The sequence below is a fragment of the Lacerta agilis genome, chromosome 10 (assembly GCF_009819535.1).
Source record: "Lacerta agilis isolate rLacAgi1 chromosome 10, rLacAgi1.pri, whole genome shotgun sequence".
Classification (NCBI taxonomy): domain Eukaryota; kingdom Metazoa; phylum Chordata; class Lepidosauria; order Squamata; family Lacertidae; genus Lacerta; species Lacerta agilis.
Genome location: NC_046321.1, coordinates 36,097,071 through 36,117,069, shown reverse-complemented (window position 1 = coordinate 36,117,069; position 19,999 = coordinate 36,097,071).

Here is a 19,999-nt window from a genome sequence, read left to right as displayed (position 1 = left end):
CCACCCCTCAAACAGATCAGAACTGTTACTCAAAAAAAAAAAAAAAAAAGTCCAGACATATTCTAACTTCCATGTAAGCTTTGTGCAAGCAAATCAGGAGTTGTGTGTGTAACTCACACATATGGAGCATTTACACTGATTTGAGCCTGCTTTCTCAACAGAACAGTCAAATGAACTTAACAGGATACCATTCTTGTCTTGCTTCCTACTACAGGTGACAACCATTTTAAGCGTATCCAATTGACATGCAATTGCTGACACGTGGGTCCTTTTTGACCCAGAAGAAGGCAAAATGAGTGCTGAATAGGGCAGGGCATAAGGTGCACTTATACGTACTTATACGTGCTCCACTGACACAGACTAATATAACACAGTGTTGCATGTTATTTTCACTCATGTATACATTATTATACACACTTTCCCCTAGGCCATGCATTTTGGAACACATTACTTGTCTGGAGAATTGCATTGCAAAATTTGGAGGTGTCTGAATTTTGAATGATGGGTATGTTCACTATAATTCAAATATATCATCGCTGAAAACAACCTTAAAAATACTGTGGTACACCTGATGTGATCTCTTGGCAGCCATGCTACTTTAGTGCACGTCATGGAACCTTTAATAGCAGCAGAAATACTTGCAATTACGCTGAGATTGAGGTAAACATTGGATCAGTGTAAGTATTGTACCCATTAGTCACAGAAACTGAGCACTTAAACCTGGAGCGTCATTGTTCCAGCATTGAATGTTATGTTATTTAATCCTTTGTTCATCATTCAGAATTCTGCAAGATTCGTTGAGAGTCTGTGTACTCACTTGGCAATGTGCCTTGCTTTACATCCCAGTAGGAAAAGAATTTTTGATCCACATGTATGACAGAGTACTTTTTATTCATATGTGCATAAATCCCTTAAAACCTAGAGTCTCTAAGTAGTCATAAATTAAAGGTACTTTTTAAGTATTTGTATGGGGAAGTAGCTGTGTTTGGCTTGAGATTAACCAGAATGGTAAAAAGGAGCTTTGGCTAACAAAGCATATAATTCTGGAAACAGTCTCAACTTGTCAGAAAGACCACAAATATGAAAAAGAAATGCTTGTACAATTAACAGTTGTTCTTCTGAAATAATTCCTCTGTGTTTTAGGATAACATATTAGATGTCCCTCAATTGTAATTATCCAACAAAGCTATTATTTGTCTGTATACTTTTGCCTTGTTGTTGTTGTTCAGTCGTTCAGTCGTGTCCGACTCTTCGTGACCCCATGGACCAGAGTACGCCAGGCACACCTATCCTTCACTGCCTCTCGCAGTTTTGTCTTTGTCCATGGAGTTTTCTTGGCAGGGATACTGGAGCGGCTTGCCAGTTCCTTCTCCAGGTGGATCACGTTTGGTCCAAACTCTCCGCTATGACCTGTCCATCTTGACCTGTCCATAGCTTGCCTGAGTAATTCAAGCCCCTTCGCCACGACAAGGCAGTGATCCATGAAGGGGATACTTTTGCCTTACAGGTGTTAAAAGGTAAAGGTAAAGGACTCCTGGATGGTTAAGTCCAGTCAAAGGAGACTTATGGGGTTGCGGCGCTCATCTCGCTTTCAGGCCAAGAGAGCCAGTGTTTGTCCACAGACAGCTTTCTGGGTCTTGTGGCCAGCAGGACTAAACTGCTTCTGTCACAACAGAACACTGTGACAGAAACCAGAGTGCACGGAAACGCCGTTTACCTTTCTGCTACAGCGGTACCTATTTATCTACTTGCACTGGCGTGCTTTTGAACTGCTAGGTTGGCAGGAGCTGGGACAAAGCAACAGGAGCTCACCCCATTGTGGGGATTTGAACCACTGACCTTTTCAGCGGCATGCCCAAGAGGCTCAGTGGTTTAGACCACAGTGCCACTCGCATCCAACAGGTGGCTCTCATCCCAACTACCCACAGCACTTAAGAACAAACACAGATATATCTACGGTAACCCCACCACAGTTAAGGATCAGTCTTATAGCAGTCTTCCTCCATTTTTATTTATTGAAATGTTCAATGTTGAAATGTGTGTGTGTTGGATTCATAGCTTTATCATTAGCTTGGCCTTATGATTCAGGGGAATTAATTTTATTGATTAGGACAGATCAGCCATGGCCAGTCCATTGCCCTCCAGATGTTTTGGAGTACAACTCCCATCTGGAAGGTACACCAGGATGGTCAAGGCTTGGATAGATGTTTACTTTTACTAATTTGATGTCCTATCAGACTCTTCTGAGAAGAAAGGTGGAGATCTTTGATTTCATAACTTCCTTACTATTCAAGCTCTTTGTGAATGACATACTGAAATCGTTGTAACATGAAAGATTTGGTTCCCTGAAAATTGGGAATACAAATCTCTTTCTCATGTATGTTGACAATATGATATTCATACGTTTCCTCTCAAAGATTTGTGAAAGTGGAACCTGCATGCAGAGGGGGATGGGTTCCTCTCCTCTTTAAGCCAAGACACATTCACCTCAGAGACCCAAAGACTGCGATGAGGACTAATGTAAACTTAAAATCAATGATCACAAATCATCAGTTTTTCATGTTGGTATTATGCCCATAAACTTTTACTGGATAGTATCCAAATCAAATCTGTGAGATCTTTTAAATATCTGGGAACCTTTTCTTTTCTTTCATGTTGTTGTTCAGTCGTTCAGTCGTGTCCGACTCTTCGTGACCCCATGGACCAGAGCACGCCAGGCACGCCTATCATTCACTGCCTCCCGCAGTTTGGCCAAACTCATGTTAGTAGCTTCGAGAATACTGTCCAACCATCTCATCCTTTGTCGTCCCCTTCTCCTTGTGCCCTCCATCTTTCCCAACATCAGGGTCTTTTCCAGGGAGTCTTCTCTTCTCATGAGGTGGCCAAAGTACTGGAGCCTCAACTTCAGGATCTGTCCTTCTAGTGAGCACTCAGGGCTGATTTCTTTAAGAATGGATAGGTTTGATCTTCTTGCAGTCCATGGGACTCTCAAGAGTCTCCTCCAGCACCATAATTCAAAAGCATCAATTCTTCGGCGATCAGCCTTCTTGATGGTCCAGCTCTCACTTCCGTACATTACTACTGGGAAAACCATAGCTTTAACTATACGGACCTTTGTCGGCAAGGTGATGTCTTTGCTTTTTAAGATGCTGTCTAGGTTTGTCATTGCTTTTCTCCCAAGAAGCAGGCGTCTTCTAATTTCTTGACTGCTGTCACCATCTGCAGTGATCATGGAACCCAAGAAAGTGAAATCTCTCACTGCCTCCATTTCTTCCCCTTCTATTTGCCCGGAGGTGATGGGACCAGTGGCCATGATCTTAGTTTTTTTGATGTTGAGCTTCAGACCATATTTTGCGCTTTCCTCTTTCACCCTCATTAAAAGGTTCTTCAATTCCTCCTCACTTTCTTTCATAGTAAGCTAGAAATGTCAACTTGACAGTGCTTAGTGTCCAAGAGCTTAGTGTTACAGGTTATTATGAGATTTCAGTCAAACAAAGCAGCAAGCCTGTTTCTGCCCTTGAGGTTTCAAAAACAAAACAAAACACCTTATTGGCTCCTTTGGGGCACTGAGGTTTGGCACCCTTCTACGAGAAAGTATCTGAAATAACATTTAATACCACTTTTTTTTGTTCTACCTAAACTCCTGATTCCATTTTGGGGGCTTGAAACAAATTTAGCTTCTTTTGAAATGTAAAATTGAGGATTTTCTCTTTAATTATTGGCTTAGGTGTCATTAAAATAATATTTAAAAAGTGATGCCTTGCCGAGTTGCTCATAATCTTAAAAAGTTACTTTCCAAATGATTGGCTCACCAAGCAGCCTTTATGGTGAAATATGCTTGCATGCTTATTCAGATGCATACAGGATGCTAAAGTTATGAATAATAGAAAATGAAATGATTTATTACCGCACTGAGCCTTGCACTCAGTGGCTAATGGTCTTTTAGGCATACAGTCCCCTTCCTAAGTACAATTTTAAACTTCTCTCTCCTCTTCTGCTTTCCAGAATATTTATCTCAGACTATGTAAACAGGGATCACAATCTTGCATACAAAAGTTTGAGGCCCTCCACCTGTTAGTAACTGCAAACTTATAACTTTGTCCTGTGCATGCTTTCTGAAATGTCCCATTGCATTCAAGGGGGCTTTAACATGAGACAGTGTGCATTTAGGATGGTAGCACAGAGGGAAAACTTTCTAGAGTTAGATGGAAGAAACAAAGTTCCAACACGGGTTACTTCCAGAAAACCTGTTTATTGAGCATTCACCCTGATTTGTAGGTGGGAGATTAGAAGACACTGGTTATTTACTGCAGGTTCTTATGAATTGTTTGCAAGGACATTAGATAGCACTGCATCAAGCAAATGCCTTCCCCCACTTTCTGGGACATTTCAACATTGCTTTCCTTTTCATAAAAAGTTCGGTTTCGAGAGGAAGCAGGTTTCTTGCACAAGTGCTTCAAATCCACTGTGATTGTGCAACCTGAATTTGCCAGGATGTGAATGAATCCCACCTGAAAATGGTGAGTCATAAAGCACCCTTGCAGCACCCTGATCAAGAATCAAGAAGAATGAGGGATGATATGTAGCGCTGTAAATTTAAACAGGGAAAACAGGTAGAAAAAAACAGGACTCCACATCGCCATCTGATGGCACAATGTTGTATCACAAATACAACACACATAACAGTCTAGCTGAGTCCATAGAATGGGCTGAGCTACTGCAGCATAGCCAGCTCTGGCTGAATGCAGAGAAGGTTTCCATACTAGATAAAAGTCCTGCTGGGATAGCTCGATAGAGCATGACACTCTTCATATCAGGGTCATGTGTTTGAGCCCCACATTGGGCAAAAGATAGGACCCTTGGGGTCTCTTCCAACTTTACAATTCTCTGATTCTATCAGAAGAAGCATTTTGAGGCTTCTAAAGATGTGTTTTCAAGTTAAATTCCTTCTACCGTTTGCCACCACAGGAGTATGATGGCCACAACATGGGTTGGGACAGACAATATATATAAACACAGAAGATTGGTACTTGGGTTAAAACAGGCCACAAATTTATTGACTACAGATGTCAGTAGGTGAGGCCAAGGTAATGGGTATGAATTTCATATCATGCAGCCCACCTGTTGGTTGATAAAGGCATTGAGATCGGTCCTGAAGTGGAGAGTCACCCCTGACATGAACCAGGTGACATGACCCTGCCCAGGGTCACCACTGGGAGAGATGTTTTGGCCCATCAGCCCCCGCCTGGGCTCCCAGACATAATCACCCTCCTAGACCCCTTTAATGGGGTACTCACTCAATTAAGGTTCCAACCTAATGCCTTATCAAGGTAAACAATTCCTTCCACCGTTTCTAAGTGAATTTAGTCCTGTTTCCAGATTGTTAACAAGATTCAGTCTTTAAACCAATGTAACAGATGTCTGATTTTCTCAGATGCTAACCAGCTTAGTATTTCAGCAGTCCAGTTATCTGGCATTCTGAGTCTTCTAACAGCAGATTCACACTTTACAGAGCATTCTGTTTCCTGTGTGTACACTACCGGTACACCAGCATTTACTGCAGCAAAAACATAACCAACCTTGGGTGCCCAGATCAGGGGTGGAGCTGGGTGCTCCGCGCCCTGAAGCAGCACACATGCCGTGCACCTAGAGGTGGGCAAGATCCACCCACGGGGGTGGGGACGATCTGCCCAAGGAGTGGGGCAATCTGCCCATGGGGCACATTGGCACGGCTGCTATATCCTCCCCGGGGGGCGATCTCGGTGCGGCGCCGCGATCTTCCCCTACAGCGAGCCAGGGGAAGGGGGAGAGCCACAGTTTTGCCACTCGCTGGGCTTGGGGGAGTCGCAGGAGGGGGAGTATGCTGACTGGCAACCCCTTCAGGATGACACCTGGGTGCTCCATACCCCCCACCCCTTCCTACGGCCCTGGCCCATATGTGTGTACAGTGGTACCTTGGGTTACAGACACTTCAGGTTACAGACCTAACCCAGAAGTAGTAACTTGGGTTAAGAACTTTACCTCAGGATGAGAACAGAAATCATGCAGCGGTGGCACAGCGGCAGCGGGAGACCCCATTAGCTAAAGTGGTACCTCCGGTTAAGAACGGTTTCAGGTTAAGAACGGAGCTCCGGAACAAATTAAGTTCATAACCAGAGGTACCACTGTACTGTGGTGTTTACAGATGAATACCCATGCATTAAGTCTTCACAGGAAGCAATGCTGTAACACACCATATACAACATTATTGAAACACAAGCCGAAAGCATCGAGTTTCTCTAAGACAATGTGTGCTTTCAATTCCATTTTGTTATGTAAGTTAGCTGTTCAAAAGTTTGCAGAATATTATTTGCTTTTGTGCCTTCCTCGTATCTAGGTAAAAGTAAAGGGATCCCAGACCATTAGGTCCAGTCGCGTCCGACTCTGGGGTTGTGGCGCTCATCTCGCGTTACTGGCTGAGGGAGCCGGCGTACAGCTTCCGGGTCATGTGGCCAGCATGACTAAGCTGCTTCTGTTGAACCAGAGCAGCGCACGGAAACCCCATTTACCTTTCGGCCGGAGCGGTACCTATTTATCTACTTGCACTTTGACGTGCTTTCGAACTGCTAGGTGGGCAGGAGCTGGGACCGAGCAAAAGGAGCAAACCCCGTCGCTGGTTAGCTATTTTGCAAGAAATTGTTCAGTCCAGCTTATTATGTTCTCTCCCCAATTTATAATACAATACAATTGTATTTGTATTATAACTTGGCATTGTTATAATGAGGCTACTATTGGACCGTAATTGAAAACTAATAAAAAATTATTATATACATTAAAAATATGTTTTCTTCCCAGCAGCATTATTGTTACGGGAATCTTTTGGATGGTATCATTACTAGCCTTAGGAGTTCCTGATATAGCATTGGCACAGTCCTCACAGCCAGATGAACTGCACCTTGAAGTTGCATGTAATAACTGGTACAGGTGAATTAAGGTTTGGAAGGATATTTATATTCCATAATTTGCTTACTGTGTTATGTTTCCTTTCCTTTTGGTTCTATCTTGTGTTCCATCTCTTCCATGCTGAAATATGAAACCAGATACAATAAGCACCTGGAGCATTTATTATTCCACCTACTCTTGACTTTAGAGCTCTAGACTCTCCTAGCACTGGCAGGTGATCCCTGGAATGCAGCTCTGGGACTGAACATTGTTATTCACTCCTGCTTTTGACCCAAAGGGATTTGCAACTTGCTGAAACTGCTGATAGTTCTTTGGTAGAGATCCCTACTTAGCAATAGTTCTCTGGGGAAAGGGCAGGTTATGTCTGTGGTATAGATACATCTTTATTTTTGCGCTTTATGTTTTCCACATCCCTCAAAATGGTTCTGAAGCATTTATGGTGCAGGGTCTTCATCAGAACAGAACAGATAAATCAGAAAATTCCACAGGGCCGCATTATTTTGAGGCTGACTACCTGTATATCACTCTATCTCCTGCATGTTAGCTTAATAGCTCTTCACATCCATCTTTTAGGTCTTCTTTTCTCCAAGTCCATACGCTTTGGCTCTCTAGTTTCCCTTGTGAGCTAATGATTAAATTACACCAGGCCCAGACTATTACTAGAACAAAATACATAAATCTTGTGACCATCTTTTACAGTTTCACTGCTTGTAAGTTCTTAGCAGGTAATAAAATGTTGCTTAGGAAGCAAGTATGATGCTATATATCTACTTAGTAACAGTCTGGGGGGCTGTTAAAATGGATATAGATTATTAGGCTCACTGTTCTGCAGCCCCAATGGAAGCAATTACCCTTAGTATTTATTCAGGTGATATTTTTTTCTCTCTCTCTCCGTTAATCATTCCATAGTCTGATATAATTATTCAGCAGTGTCATTTACACTTCTTATTTCTTGCTCCAGAAGCAATGTGTTCAAAGTTACGGAAAACTCATTTCACTGTAGAGAGAGAGAAAAAGCTGCAGAATTTAAATCGGGTCCTCCATTAAAGAGGGCACGTGTTGCGGTGCGACCTGGCCACCTGACCTGGTGTTGTGGGTGGGTAATCTTGGAACAGCCACAACCCCTGATAGGTGGGTCCCATGTTGTTTGGGTGCAAACTGGCCAATGGGGTGCCTTCAAGAAGCAGCAACGCGGGACCTATATAAACCCATGTGAGGCTTACAAGCTTCCTCTTTGGGGCTTTCACATCGGAACACCTGCCCACCTCTCCCTATATTTAGGGCTTGCACTTGACCATGCTATGCCGTTGTGTGTTGCCTGCTTTTGGGGCAGGGGCATGGTAGGAATTTTCCCCACTTGGCTGATTGGCTGGTGCCATTTGGGTTTCACCTGCCACGTAGCAGATTGTCACAACTTGTAAGGTTGCGGATAGGCTCTGGTTCAGGTGATAGTTGTGGCACATGACGTGACCATGCCTATACAATGACAGGATATGCTGGTAAAGGAATCCAGGGACTCACTGGTTTGGCATTCCCTGGAAGGGGTTTGGCCCGTGCCCGAGTCCAGGGGACATCAGGAAGGCTGTTTGGTTTCCCCTCCATCAGCTGTCCCTGGTGTTCATCCATGGCTGTCCTACGAACGTGGCTCTGGGACAGCGCTGCCTGCATGGGTGCAGGGAGATAGTCAAACCAGAAGCTATGCAACCACTCACTTGATTGTAATCAATAAAGTTGTGGCCTAAATTTCTGCCAAAAACCAAACCAAATATCTGACTCCTATGTGAATTTATTTCGGGGAAAGGTAAAAGGTCTAAATACACAACTGCAATCCTGCAGCAAGGTAACACGAAATCTTTAGATGGTCTGAAGCCACACAGTGCCACCTCCTTGCTGAAGCTAACCAAGTCTGTGTCTAGTCACTTTCTGAAATGGAGACCTCCTAAGGACTACATGCGTGTCACCTTAGGTGAAGAAGGTGGACTATGTATGGAAGAGAATAAGATAAATGTCTGGTGCAAATAAATAGTTCAGGAAGAATAGATAGGCCTACTCCTCATGCAATGAGCTCTGTAAATCTTCCTCTGTTGTGCAAATTATCATGTATGGGGGACAATAGGCAGCTACAGTTGTACCTTGGTTTTTGAACGGCTTGGTACTTGTACGTTTTGGCTCCTGAACGCCGCAAACCTGAAAGTGAGTGTTCCGGTTTGCAAATGTTCTTTGATACCTGAATGTCCAATGCAGTTTCCACGGTTCCCGATTGAATGCAGGAAGCTCCTGCTGCCGATCGGAAGCCGAGCCTTGGTTTTTGAATGTTTTCAGAAGTCGAACGGACTTCTGGAGTGGATTACGTTCCAGAACCAAGGTACAACTGTCAAGTCAGATTGTTTGTACATCTAGCTCACACCTATCCTCCACTCTAGCTAGCAGCAGGTCTTCAGGAACTCAGGCTTTCCCATCACCTGATCATTTTAACTAGGAACTACAAAAATAGAATTTAGGACCTTCTGCATGCAAAGAGCTGTCACTGAGCTACATTCCCTTCTTCTGAAAGATCTAGTGGTCAAGGCTGTCAAGTGCAGAGATACAGTTTGACTGTGGGTACTGTTGGATGTTGTGCCACCCCATGCATCAAATCTTACGGCTTTCTTCCACAACAGTTCCCAACTTATGTTCCTGCCTCCTTTTGAGAAGATGCTCTAGAGAGTTTAGTAGCTGCATCTCTGAATGTGGCTGCGTATGTGATGTTCTGTTGCAGAATGTCATCCTCCCATACATTCTTTATTCTCAGAGTAGAAAATTGTTCCTGTGCTGGTCCAGAGATCCAGATGTGCTTAGCTGTGCATGCAGACTTCCTGCATAGCAGACTTGCTCTGCTCATTGAATACAGAAACTTAACCCCTTATGCACATTGCCTTTATGAATGTGGATTGGGTGCCTATGTTGAAAAAGAATGAGGAATCTTTTTGTTTGCCCCAGAGCAAGAAATTTGCAGAAGGAAGCACAGGGAAGCGGTGCTACTCTTAAAACAACAGTAGCCCCCCAACACTCCCAGCTGCAGCATCTCAGGAGCCCCCCCCCCAAAAAAAACACTTCATTGAACCACTCAAAAAGCTTAAAACTTCTTACTCAAGTTCCATATTATACAGCCTCCTTCTTTCAGCCTCTACCCTGTGGGTTAAATGTGGCTTCCTTTATCTTCTGCATTGAGGTTTAAATAAAGCTGGGCCATTCATGACTATTAAGGAAACCTCTAACATTTCTCACCAATTTGCTGACTTTACAAGAACTTAGGAGGAGTAGGTGAGACATTTGATTGGCACTCTGAACATTATCGCCCACACGAGGCTTTTGCAGCTGGGATCAGAGTTCCTTCCTTAATAATTGATTGCTGGATTGGAATGTTTTTGCTCTGAAGCCTGGGGTGTTTCCAATGAGCTCTTCAGCATCCATCTAAGCACCTTGACTCCAGTTATTTCCATTTTCCTTAGCACACACTATGCAGGCAGCCAGGGCTAGAAAGTTCTAGTTTGTATTTGATTAGCTTGGTTTATATTAGACAGTGAGGTACTCTTGTTAGGTATGCATACCAGCATGAGAACATGCAAATGCATTTCTCACCTTGCAATTCATAACTTACTCAAGGCATCCATAAGCTCACGAGCTCATTCACAGTAAAGCTTCACACTTAAAACATCTTCATTGCTGTAGTTTAAGGGTAGAAACCTTCCACTGGAGGTATGTACAGGAACTCTACATCCAACTATTCGATGCTCATCAAGACCTTTCCTTCTCTTTGTTGTCATGCAAAGGGGAAAGACCTCTGAGTATAATTTGACCCGTAAGAGGATTCCCAATTAGGTTTCAGTGTTCAGTCTTGGGTAAGCTCTCAATGGGTTTGTTTTGTAGGTCCAGGAAGTGGTCTTACTTCATGGGACGTGGAGGCATCTCCAACAGCCTCCTTAGCTTTCCTTCCTTCCTTCCTTCCTTCCTTCCTTCCTTCCTTCCTTCCTTCCGTCCTTGGTCTCCAATGCCCCCTTTCATTCTCCATTTTTGTTGAGTTTGATTCAGGGATTGGAGAGAGGAATGTATTTTTTTTATTTTTTATTTCAAGACTAAAACGTTATACTGAAAATTGGAACACCAACCCTACTTAGAATGCATCCTACACTCCAGTTTTGATGAATGGGGAACTTTGGTTCTTAAGTCATCATCATCAATTAGCAGTTTCTGTCTGTGAGTAGTACATAGGGATTCATTGCCCGGTGTACATGCCAGGATACTGCAGGCTCACAGTTGCTGAATTTTACTGGCTATGCCTCATTGGCTCATGCTGCGGAGGTTCAGTCTCACATTTTGTGACTTTTGTGTCTGACAACATAGAGTGGCATGGGGAGGGAGGGATTGTCTCATCACTGAATGAGGATTGGCTCCATCTGCACCTGGCAACTATTGACATAGGGCTCCATGATTGGCGGGAGCATTGGCAGTCTTACCACAGATGCTGGCGGTGTGCTTGGTAAAGGTGCTCTGTTCTGTGTCTCTTGTGTTACCTTTGTTTTCTCCTTTGTTTTGTGGAGGATAGGGGAGTATAAGTTATACTAAGACTGTGTACACACTCTACCTTGAAATCACATTTGAAGCACCTAAGGGCTGCTGGGAACTCTGAGGGGTAAACTGCAGTGCCCAGAATTCTCCAACATGAAAAATGTCCTTCAAGTGTGATTTCAAGGTGGAGCGTGTATGCTGCATCATGCCTATGTAAGTGTAAGTGGCCCTCTCATGTGCCAAGACCATAGGATTGCCTGGTTAATGTGTAATTAATGTTGTCAAATCTTGTTCATTACACAAGTTCTTAAAAGATGCAGAAACTAAAAAATTCAAAACCTTCAAATATAATAATAATAATAATAATAATAATAATAATTTTATTTATACCCCGCCCTTCCCAGCCAGAGAACCGGGCTCAGGGCGGCTAACATCAATTAAAATCACAACAAAAAACATAAAAACGATCAATTTAAAATAACAGATTAAAATACAAATTTAAAATTCAATTAAAACTGCAGGTCTCAATTTCAAAATAACCCACCAATAAAAGATGAAGCATAAATATTAAACAGAAACCAACCCAAAGGCCAGGTGGAACAGCTCCGTCTTGCAGGCCCTGCGGAAAGATGCCAAATCCCGCAGGGCCCTGGTCTCCCGTGATAGGCTGTTCCACCAAGTCGGGGCCAATATTGAGAAGGCCCTGGCCTTCTCACCTAGCAACATCAGTAAGAAGGCAGAACCTGTTGATGGAATAAAGCGCTGATATTTACAAGCATGCAAATTCAGATTGAGATTAATAAGGAGGTATTTAATGCTGTGAGTGACTATAAATCTGATTTCATATACAGTTTGACAATGAACAAAGTTTTGTACAAAACTTCAGGCTAGCCAAAAAACAAATGCTACAAATGATGAACATTTCAAAGGATGGAATGATAAAGTTTTCCTCACATAAGATATTTTTATTTTGCTTTTTCAGGTGCTAATAGTTTGACATGGTATTGCTGCTCCCTTGATTACTTTCTGCCAGAAGTGGCCTGTCCAAGCCACTTCTCACATGGTTGGTGCCTGGTTTTGATTCAACAGAAGACATTTGTGGAATATCCTCTTATTTTTTGAGGGGACCAGCATTATCATTAGGCAGAGTGAAGCAACCCCCATTGGGCAACTGATGTTGGGGGATGAAGAGATGGACATGGGTTTATTGTGGGGGGTGAGGTGTTGGGAGAACAGCCCTGTGTGTGGCACATGACTTATTTCTCTCCCCTTACCCCTAAGTGAGACTGGCATCTTGTCTACCTTAAAAAGATAATGGACCCCTGACAGTTAACTCCACTCGTGAACGACTCTGGGGTTGTGGTGCTCATCTCGCTTTACTGGCCAAGGCAGCTGATGTTTGTCCGCAGACAGTTTTTCCGGGTCATGCTAAGCTGCTTCTGGCAAAACCAGAGCAGCACACAGAAATGCCATTTACCTTCCCGCCAGAGTATCTACTTGCACTTTTTGGCGTGCTTTCAAATTGCTAGGTTGGCAGGAGCTGGGACAGAGCAACGGGAGCTCACCCCGTCACGGGGATTCGAACCGCTGACCTTCCGATCGGCAAGCCCAAGAGGTTCAATGGTTTAGACCGCAGCGCCACCCGCATCCCTTGTCTACCTTAGGGTGAAGTAAAATTCAACTGCCTGCCTGGTTTGCTTCCGTTTGCTGCCCGTTTTTCTTTGGCCACAAACAGCAAAATATTTTGGGCCAGTCCTGCTTGCTTCCCACCTGGTATAGGTAGGGATGGAGTCACAGAAATTGGGTTGATTGAATGTGGCCTAGTTAGCAGTGTCTGGGAAATCACTGTTCTCCATTTAGCATTGCTCATAGCCGTTTTGTTGAGTGATTGTGGTGATTCTCTTAAGTCTCAGGTGGGATTTAAAATAAAGATTCTGCAGCTTGTTTTTTTATTGTTTTTTTTTTAAGGGCTTTGTCTCCATGTGCCAGAGTTCATTTAATGAAGATAATGAATTTTCTGGGGGTTGTCTCTAGCCTGTGTTTCTTCAAAGAGTGTCTGGTGCTTGCACACTTGGCAGAATATGTGGCAAAGAGTCTTTCCTGGTGCAAAGTGGCAGAGCTATTTTGATTTCCATGGAAATCTGTTTCATAGTTGCTGAGCACTTCATCCTTCCCCACACAAGTATGCTTTCAGAGCCCATTTATTTATACTGTAAGGTGCCCTTGGTTCTGAGAATATACCATGCTGGCTTGGCAGATGCACAACACAGCCCAGCTAGCATGTCTGCCATTATTAATCTGAGCCGGAGCTCAGTCAAGGAAACCAGCCAAAGGAATCCCCAAGTAAGTTTTTCTTCCCTAGCTGTTGACGTTTTCCTCCTGCCTGTTTCTTCTCAACTGGAAGAAGTATTCATCCCTGTCCCACTGAAGTTTATTTACACCGCAAAATCTGTAGTTTTAAAGCTAAATTTTAAAATGACATGCCGTGTGGTTTCCACCTTCTTTAGAGTATGCAAAGAATTGTAAGCTTTGTGGCTGTCCAAACAACTCCTGCAGAATTCAAATGACTCCATAATTTTCAAAGCAGCACCCCCCCTCTCCAACTCCTTATGCAGTACCAGAAGTAATCTCATTAACAGTTCCACACAAAAACGGTAACTTTTACACTTCCAACTACATTGATTGGGCTTTGTTCCCATAAGCTCCTTGCTGTAATCAGATTTGTTGGGGAAGCTGCACTTACCTTCTTTGCTGGAAGAAGCCAATTAAGCAAAATTAATAACCCTAACCATGTGGGGGGGGGGTGTGTGTGTGGCAGGAATCTCCAGTAGCTTTGAGCCCCGTTGACCTAAATTTATCTTCACTTAGGACTTATCCACACTTCCCCATGTATCTGAGGGAAAACTACTCTTTAACACTCAATCAGAGCAAACAGCAATTTGGGTTCCCCCCTCTGAATTACCATTTGTTCTGAATTATCAATAAAGAGCAGGTTTTCCCTTGGAAAAGGATTGGGGCAAGGGGAAACCACTCAGACCCATGCCTAGAAAGTTCAGGACAAGTGAAAACCATTCTGACCTGTACTTTCAAGGCATAGCACAAGCGGACGTTTGGATAAGCCTTATATTTCCTGTAATCCCTTACCATTGTCTGGGATGTTTTCTTGAGACAGGGATAGAAAAGGCCCCAGTCACCCTGAACTGAAATGGACACTGTTACATGCTACAAGTTTCATGTGACAATTTGAGCCAGGGTAACACAACATGTCTGAGAGAAATAGCATCTGATTCTCCAGATGATTTCAATATATCTCTGGATTTCTTGTAAATTTGTTGAACATGTCCGAAGAAGTCTGGATGAAATCTGTCTGTCTGTCTAATCTATACACACACACCACCTTTATTAAATGCAATGAAAATGTCAGAAAATAGTGTACATGTTTTGCAGTTCCCCAGACCTCTTTACCAATCTTTATGTTACAAAAAACAAGGGGTGGAAAAAAGCCATTGTATCAGTAAAAAAGAAAGTGTTTTACTGGTTATTGATGATTAGTATTGGTATTACTCTAGTGGAATTGGATTTTATTGCTTTGATTCCTCTGCAGTTTACATGAAATCTATAAACTTGATTTAAATACTAGCTGGCACTGCAACGTTACTTACTTATGGTTGTGATTATCTATCTGTGAACAGAGTCTTGCTACCATCTACACTTCTAGTCAGATACTTAAGTGTTAGACAGTATTTGCTTAATTAATCTAGAATCACAAAGGAGTTTTGGTTCAATCCAGTTATGTTTTGGAGAAAAATCAGGCTCCCCCCAGTTTAAAATGTATACCTTTCTGAGACAGTACGTTCAGCTTGTTTCTAAATTAAATCTTGCCTTTCCCCTATGTATGCCACAGCAAGAGTCATCCATAAGAGTCATCATGGGAAAATGGCAACCTGCTTAGAAAGAGACATTCTTCCCACCTTGGTTTCAGAGTGAATTGTTCCCCCTGTACGTTTATTCTCGTGTATATCCACAATCACAATGGCTGCTGGGTGGAACTGCTCAGAAGAGAGCCATAATTCCTTAAGAACTTGTGGCAATTTCTCTCCCTGTTCTTGAAAATGCTAAGGACACTCCAAACCTCCTGATACTTGCTGACGGGAAGGAGGGGGTACGTTTTTGCAGGTGTCCCCATCCCCTGACTTCTGTCATAGCTGTCAGCCATCCCTGCTGTTTCCCAATGCTATAATAAGGGAATTTCCTGCAAAAAAGGGGAAAGGTTGACAGCTATGCGCTCTGCTCTGCCAGCATGGGAAGCATTTGCCACTGCAGAGGCTGCTGGTACTTTAAAGCAGTGTTCCCCAACCTTGGGCCTCCAGCTGTTTTTGGACTACAACTCCCATCATGCCTGACCACTGGCCTTGCTAGCTAGGGATGATGGGAGCTGTAGTCCAAAAACAGCTGGAGGCCCAAGGTTGGGGAACACTGCTTTAAAGCACCACTGGCAGGTGTGTTCCTGCTGGTTTTGGCCAGTGTGGTGCTTCATAATGGATCAATACGGTTGGAGAGGGCTGGGCATGAATCTACTAGATCATAAGTCAGTCCATTACTCGGAGAAGGTCCTGATTCAGATTTGTTGCCTGCAAGCCAATGTTCCTGCTATGCAGCAGAAATGGCAGGAAAACTGCCCTCACTTTCTAACATGACTAGCCTAAAGAATTAAAAATATTACCCTGAGGAAAGTAGCTTTGGATAAAATGATCTGAACTTCTCTGTGACTATCCCACCCCGCTCTGCCACCACCTTCTTCAATTCCGACAACTTGCTTATATCGTGCAAGAGGAGCAGAAAGAACAACAGCGTTGTGGCTTTAAGGAGACCATTTCCAGAATCTGGAGGCATCAACATTAGTGCCTCTGGGATTTAGTAAGGCCTCGCGCTCTTTGCAGCTTGCTCCATGGACTGTATACACTTAGTGCCAGTTGGCTGATGGATGGCATGGGAAGCTGTATAAATATTTCCCAACTTTTTGTGCATTAGATTAAACATGATAGGTGAAGGAAGGGCTTTTTGTACTGAGCTGCAATACTTCATAGGAGGAGAGAGAGAGGAAAAAAAAAACCCTTCATCTCTAAGGCTATGTCCAAAACCTAATCATCATTGAATATATCGCGTTATCTCTTGAGACCAATGTTTTTATTTTCAAAATAAAGGACATGCTAGGGGACTTGCAGAATAGCCCCCCTCCCCTCTCTCCAAGCTAGTATCCTAAAACCATCTGTTACAGCAGGATGTAACAAAGTGAGAATAGATTAAATGAAGAAAGAGGAGGGGGGACTTGCTGGAAGGCCTCCAGTCTAATTATTTTAAATGGAAAAGAATGCACAAGATACTATTTTTGCAGAACCACAAGAACACATTTTTAATAGAAGTGTACTCCCAGGGATTGGTCTGTGGGAAAAGTTGTAACAAATCAACTCCCACCATTGTACTGCCAGGCAGACTAAAAAGCAAATAAACAAAAGCTTCCTTTCCTTTTATAGAAAATTTCAGCTCTTTATGAGGTTGGTGTTCTTTCACTCCTCAAACGCCACAAGGTCCATATTAGTGGGCAAGGACGTGGTGAATTTCATAATCCATCCTGAACCAAATATTCCTGGAAATTTTCAACTAAGTTTTCATCAGTTACGTCCATTTAAATTAATGAACATGACTAAATTAGGTCCATTCATTTCAGTGGTTCTGCTCTGAGAAAAACTTAGTTGAATACCAACCTCTATATCCGGACATAATAGACTTTTAGAAAAGCCAGTCTTTTTTCTTCAAAGCAGATCTCTAATGACCAAATGCAGTGTCAATTTGTTTTAAATTTCATCAGTGGACAGTCACTACTGGAAACAGCTCAATGCTTTTAATGTCTAATATCTAAAGGGGTATTTTAATTGTTTTATTTGAAACATGTGCATCAATCCTATGCACTCCTACTCATAAGCAAGTCTCAGCCCTCCAGAGCTGATTGGCAGGGTGCACATGGGGCTGAAGGAGGCAGTGGAGGAAGAGGGAGTTTCATTGCTTGCATGGAAATCCCTTGCTTCAACAGAGCTACAATGTTAGATATGGTTCATTTTTCTCATTTAACATTTTTAGGTCCTTTACAAAGAATAAAAGAACAGTTGACTACCAAATCATTCTGAGTTAACAGAAAAGGATATGGATGCAAGAGTAGGAGAGGAATCCCTTGCTTGCTTATTTATTTATTTAGAGAACCTATGGTTCACCTTACAGTACAGAGCAGGGGTATCCAAATTCTGGTCTGCAGACGACGTGCTTCATTCATGTGGTTCACAGCATGTTCACATTAAATATTCATATTTATTTTTATTGTCTTTCTATTCTTTCTTTTATTTCTTATATTGCATTGCCTTACAATTGGCATTCCATAGAATTCAAACGGTAGTACAATAAAATACAATATAAGAAATAAAAGCAGCAATAAAAATACAATAAAAAATACATGGCATCTACCATAGCACATTACATTTGCAACAACAGGCAGAAAAATCATTATGTGTTCTACTAAGACCATCAGCAGTTTTCAAATGGGCCACAAGGGAAAAGTTTGGGAACCATTGTTCTAGACAGGGAAGAGAAATATACAATTCAAACATCAATAAAATGATCTGAGGGAGATAATAAACAGTTTAAAAGTACAGCTACCAATATTAAGAAAGTCGGAACGCCTTGCAGCAACTGCCCAAACAGGTTACATATGGATGCCCATTTAGATGCTAGTTGACTTACCTTTTGATGTTCTATTACAGTTAACAGAAGAAGGTCAATATGTACCACCAGATTCTCAGTCAAGAGAGTCAGTTTGGCTCCTACCTGTATAGGCCAGATCCAGATTCTAAGTGTTTATAGAATGAAGCTTGGCAACTGTCCTTGTTGACTGTCAAAGCTAGGGTTTTTTATTAGGCTGTGCTTGTCTGTATCATTCCCAAGTTCTTTTCAAAAGGTTTATCATCACAGCAAGCACAGAAAATTTAAAATGTAGGTTTCTGTGCGAAAGAAACACTACCATATATCCATAGTTTGCCTATATCCCTTTTGTCCTCTGAAGAGCTGACTGGCCATTCTGCAACACATAGAACTGGAAACCTGGTAGCCACTAAATGAAAAATAAATGAAGGAGTTTGGGTCATTTGCATAACAGAGGTTGAGCAGCTGTCACACTAGACTAAGTGCTTGTCCACACCTCTGCTTCTCCCATGCCTAGAAAGCATGGGTTCGAGAGGATTTGTCTTTGCCCCATCACTTGCCCCCCTCCAAATCCATAGAAAACCCAATTGCCATTTGTTCCAATCCATCGCTAAAGATTGGGGTTCCCCAGGGGAAAGTGGTGGGGCAAATAGGTATGTTGATGAGCCCTAAGCCACTGTTTTCTCTTAAATTTATAATGCTGTCATTCTTTGTGACTTTAGTTGGTGGAAACAATGTGTTGCTTTAAATACATGTTCAGACTCAGATCTATTTTTGCTAATGGTCATGAATGAAGAGAGTTTTAGTCCAGCAATATCGATAACGCCAGAGGTCTTCCTCCACCCTTGTTGTAGAGGACACTCTACGTGGTGGGAATAATGGAAAGGCAAATACTAATACTGACATTTTCCTGCCAATAATTCTGGGAGTGGCCATCCCAACCCCTTCTCCAGAAGGAAAACATGCTCTGTCATTTTTCTGCCATTCCATAGATCTCAGACTCATTGCTATTTCCTTCTCTTTCCACGAATTAATTCCACTTTAATTCTCAAATCTAAGAGCGCTGCTTTGCATTCATTTAAGCTGTGGAGGTAAACTACCCCCATTTTAATTAGCAAACCCATCTTTGTTGATATATGATGGTGATGATTAAGAAAAAGTACTACTGTACAATAATTATCGCTCATTATCAGGATCATGGCCAACTAGCAGCATTCCAAATTCAACTTCCTCAAGCTTAATTCTATGAGATGTCGATTGTGGTGTTTGGCAGGACTATTTGTTTTTTGTGGGATTCTTTCTTTAATAAGCCCTAAAAAAAATCTCTTAATTAATTGTTTGAATGCATGCCATCAAACCAAATTAGGCCAAGGAAGCAACCCTAAACACATTGCTAGGGGATATTTTGAACTAGGAAGGATTTTGTACCTAGTTTCTGTGACTTTTTGTGGCATTTGAATAGAACACCCCCCTGTTGCATTTTTTATTTATTTTTGCATTCCTTTTAACTCCCTGGTCCAGGCACAGCTCCAGATTTCTGGGGTGCAGGGTATCAGTGGGCCCTTGGCCTCTCCCCTTCCACCTCAAATCATACCCCTTCCTCTTAACCCCACCCATTTAAACTAAAAACAAATGTTGAGCAATATGTTAGCACCCTATGGTCAAAGAAAAACACAATTTTTGCAGGTTATTTTCATAGGGGCACCCCTACAATGAATCCCATCTCCGTAATAAAATTGTCACAAAACCATCAGAAGGG